The sequence below is a fragment of the Rhinoraja longicauda genome, chromosome 3 (genome assembly GCF_053455715.1).
Source record: "Rhinoraja longicauda isolate Sanriku21f chromosome 3, sRhiLon1.1, whole genome shotgun sequence".
Lineage (NCBI taxonomy): Eukaryota > Metazoa > Chordata > Chondrichthyes > Rajiformes > Arhynchobatidae > Rhinoraja > Rhinoraja longicauda.
The window spans coordinates 67,879,119-67,884,023 of record NC_135955.1 but is presented as its reverse complement, the minus strand read 5'-3'; the positions used below and the strand labels follow the sequence as shown (position 1 = coordinate 67,884,023).

Below are 4,905 nucleotides of genomic sequence, written 5' to 3'. Positions count from 1 at the left end.
CTGCTGACTGCTACACAGCTCCCACAGGTCCTATAAATCCTCCTCAGTGCTTCCCCTTGCTGCCGTTCTCCCAGGAGCAGGCTCATTCCTCCCACGGAGCTTCTTCGTGCCATCTGTTTGGTGTGCCCAAACCACCGTGAAATCCACACTTCAGTTCCCTCCTAGATCCTTGGTCACTTTGACACCTCTCTTATCTGGATCCACCACTCTAATTGCACAGCAAATGCTCATTCTATACATCCATTGCCTGAATTGCTCATCTGGCATCAAAATTATATTGTGTTATACCGATTGAGTAAATAATTGAAACCGCTAGATCCACTAAGATAATTTATTCAATTATTTATTGATTTTGATCTTATTACAGTTTCAAAAAATATTTCAAATATTTAAGCCAAAAAAATCAGTAAGACTTACTGCCAATATTTTCCTAATTTATCAAAAATTACTGATCTAAAACATTATTTTCACTTATTTATGTATTTTTCATGATGTGGACATTGTTGGCAGGCATCTTCTCAGGAGCATTTAGTATCCTGATTCCCCCAAAGGAAATAATGCTGAGCAGACCTCATGAACTACGACAGTCCTTCCAGTGAAGAGACTACCACAGTGCTGTAAGGAGGGGGTTCCAGGACATCGGCCTGATGACAATATGTGTTGGTATTTCTAGGTTAGGATGATGTGTGACTGTGGGTTGATGTTTCCCATGCTGTCCTTGTTCCTCGATGCAGGTTTGCTGGAGAAGCCTGGACACGGAATTGCATTGCATTTTGCAGATAGTTCACACTGCAGTATACATGACAATAATTACCTGGATTGGAGAGAATTAATGTTTAAGGTGGTGAATGGAGTAACCATCAAAAGGACTGTTTTTTCCTGGATGGTTCAAGCTTTGTGAGTTTGATGGAGTTTGATGGAACTGCACTTGCCTAATCAAGGCTTGGTCGCGGGGCCTTTCATCGCCCGGCTCGGCCGCGAGACGTTTCAGCGCCCGGTGCGATTCGGCCGGGGGGACTTCCATCCCCTTGCGGGGACTGTGCGGGTCGGTCGGGGACGAGCTGTCTGTCCGTGGGCGTGGGGAAGAGAGTGGAAGTTTTGTTGCCTCCATCACAGTGAGGGGGTGTTTGGAGTCACTGTGATGGACGTTTGTGTTGGGGCTATGTGTCTTGTGTTCTTTTTTTCTATGACTGCTATGTAGTTTCGTTCGGTACTTCGGTACCGAACGACAAATAAAGCTCTGTTATATCTGTTGTAAATTCACCCTGCTCTTGATATTTGTCCTGTGGATACTAGAAAGACTTTGGGGTGTCAGGAAGTGAATAATATTTGGCGCAAATGTTGCCTGTAACTTATCTGCCCATGGCAGAATGTTGTGAACATATTAGTCATAATGTCCTTGTGATCTTCAGCATGGAAACTGGGTGTCCATGTCAACCAAGTTGGACATTCTGAGCATGTTCCATTTGCCTGCATTTGGCTCAAAGCCTTTTAAACTCTTTCTAGTCATATATCTGTTCTTTCAAAATCTTGCTGAATATGGCCATTTGGTGATGGAACAGAGCTAAAAGATTGATTAAGAATATACTATAAAATTATATTATACTCCATCTGAAAGTGAAGCTGAATTGTTTAGTTCAAGGATGAAAAGATAGTGACTGAGATAGTTTGTGGATAAAATCACTGATCATTAGGTTCTCAGGTACTTGGATGAGAAGCTCAATGAGTTGACTTGGGGACTGGGTAGGCTGACATTTGCAGCTCTGGTATTGCCATTGACCCCAGAGGCAAGAGAAAAAGAGCATTAATCAGACAAAATCCTTCTTTGTAGTACTTACTTGGTAGGGGAAAATCAGTGGTCACGATGGCCGATCTCCCAGGACGAGGCTATCCCATTGCACCTCGGGTGTGCTGACGCCTGTGATGTCCACAAACGCGGGATACTCAACTGCAAAATTTGTGGTAGTGGGGGACTGCGATCGCGCAAATTGAGGAAGGACATTCTTGCTATTGAGGGAGTGCAGTGTCGGTTCACCAGGTTAATTCCCGGGATGGCGGGACTGGCATATGATGAAAGAATGGGTTGACTGGGCTTGTATTCACTGGAATTTAGAAGGGTGAGAGGGGATCTTATAGAAACATATAACATTCTTAAAGGATTGGACAGGCTAGATGCAGGAAATATGTTCCCCATGTTGGGGGAGTCCAGAACCAGGGGTCACAGTTTACGAATAAGGGGTAGGCCATTTAGGACTGAGATGAGGAAAAACTTTCTCACCCCGAGAGTTGTGAATCTGTGGAATTCTGTGCCACAGAAAGCAGTGGAGGCCAATTCATTGGATGTTTTCAAGAGAGAGTTAGATTTAGCTCTTAGGGCTAAAGGAATCAAGGGATATGGGGAAAAAGCAGGAACGGGGTACTGATTTTAGATGATTATCCATGATCACATTGAATGTTGGTGTTGGCTCGTAGGGCCGAATGGCCTACCCATTCACTTATTTTCTATGTTTCTATGACATAGTTGAAGGATGGCTATTGTGTACAATTTGAAGTCATAACTATGCAGGGCCTTGAATATCTGGAATGATAATGCACTGTTAAATTCATTTCAGCAAACTCTATTAGGAAGGAGCAGTGACTTATTTTGCAAAACATTTTAAAATTCCGTACGATCTGAGATATTTTGGGGAAGAAATGGCCCAAAGTTGTGCATGGTACAAGGGTCTAAAAATGACATGGGGTGGAATCAGTAGTGTCTGGGTATGTCGCATGCTCAGACTCACTGGAAGTGTGCAGATTAGAAGCTGCCAAATTCTAGGACTGCAACATGGCTACAAAAAGCAATTATTAGTGTGCAGAAATTCCTCCTGGTTGGTAGTGGCAACTGTGCATTTCACTCTGTTTCCAAAGTTCAGTTCAATCGACATCAATGGAAGGAAATGTCTAAAAATAAAGTCTTTGTATGTTGGTGAAATTGGAGCCTTACTGCCAATAGTAAGTTCTCAATTGAAAAATAGTTTGTGAATAGGCAGAATCTGCAATAATGTGCTCTTGATTCTCCATTTTACCCCTCCTCTCGAAGAACTATATATTAGCCATATCTAGCCTCGTTTCACTGTTGGGTAAATTTGTCAAGGCACTGACTTGTGAGCTCATACTTCTCATATTTGCCATTTTTCTCATGACATATTGAATCAGTTCACTTGATTAATGTCTGCAGCTCACCTGTTTTGCTGAAAATAAGGCTTGCATGGGAAATTTGTGGAGTTGGTAAAAAATTTGCTTGCCATTTCAGATCACATCACCTCTTTTGTGGCTGCACAGAGGAGGATGAGAATTACAAGCAAGAGTAGGTAATTTGAATTGCAAGACTGATCTGCCATTCAACAAGGCTGATCTTCCATCTCAACACCATTTTGATGCCATATTCCTGCATTCCTCAATTTTTATAATATTCTGAAATTGATGGGGCTAAGTCAAGTTGAGTTCATTGTCATACAGTGAGATACAGGTACAATGAAAAATCTTGCTTGTAGCAGCATCATAGGCACATGGCAAAGATATATACATTATACATAAATCACACAAACCATTTATAAAGGAAAGAAGACTGTACAAATGGCAAGACATGTAAAAAGAACATAAATCGGAGAAAAAATGTTTGTGACAGAGGTGGACCGTCGTGTTCTGTTATTGAGGTAGGATTATGGTTGTGTTGGTTGATTCAAGACCTCTATCAACCAGGTAGATACAGTTGGTTGATCTAATTATATCAACCAGGAATATAGCTGTACCTGAATGTGGTGGTGTGAGACTTTAGACCACTATAACTCCTGCCTGACGATAGCAGTGAGAGGGGGGCATGGCCCAGCTCTGGGGATCTTGATCATAGATTTCACTTTCTTAAGGCATAATGAGTACATGATGACCTCCATCATACAGATGCTTTCGATGGAGAGGAGTGCTGTGCCTGTGATGGGCTGGGCTGAATCCACCACTCTCTGCCGCCTCTTGGAATCCTGTGCATTAGAATTGACGTACCAGGCCATGGTGCAACCAGCCAGGATACCTTTTACAATACATCTGTAAAGGTCTGTCAGAGAATTCAGAGCCATAATTAATCTATTTGAATCTCTAAAGAGTTAAAGCGCTGGCACACTTTCTTCATGATTACCTCTATTTGCTGGGCCTGGGCCAGGCCATCTGAGATGTTAACACCCAAGCTGCTAACTCTTTCCACCACCGATCTGTGATTTAAAACTGGAGCACAGTTTCCCGACTTCCCTCTTTAAAGTCAACAATTAGTTCCTTGGCCTTGCTGACGCTGAGTGAGAGGTTGTTGTTGCAGCAACAATTGACCTCTGCTTTCAATGCGATCAGTGGCAGAGCTGCCAGAGAACCCTCTGGTCTAAAGAATTCCAAAGATTCACCATCATCCCGATTGAAGACATTTCTCTTCAACTTAGTCCTTAATGGCTTTTCCAGATTTGGAAACCATGAGCACTAGTTCACACTCCTCAGCCGGGGGAAATATTCCCCTGACATCTGTTGAGCCCTCTGTATTTTTGTGTGTCTCAGTGAAGTTATGTCTCATTCTTTTACAGTCTGGAGAATAAAAGCCTAGCCATACTCAGTCTCGATTGATGTGATAGTACTGCCATCTCAGTAAGCAATCTTCTCTAACTGGCCGGCAGAGTAAATATGTCCAGTTTTAAGCAAGGAGACTAAACCTATACACAATAATCCAGGTGTGGCCTCATCATAATCCTACATAATTGTAGTAAGGCATCTTTACTCCTGCACTCAGTTATATCCTTGTCATCTCTTCAGTGGAATGAAGCGGTATATTTGAGAAACATTTCCGAACCTGTCAATATAGTCAGTATTTCCATTTTTTTCTTCCCG

The 4,905-nt window shown here is 42.4% G+C and overlaps 1 non-coding gene across 1 annotated transcript; it reads left to right on the top strand.

The window, feature by feature from the left end:
• Positions 1-1,830: 1,830 nt before the first annotated feature.
• On the top strand, positions 1,831-1,991 carry LOC144592509 (U1 spliceosomal RNA). Its single transcript, XR_013547136.1, has one exon. It is a non-coding gene; the product is annotated as a U1 spliceosomal RNA (small nuclear RNA).
• The last annotated feature ends 2,914 nt before the right edge of the window (positions 1,992-4,905 follow it).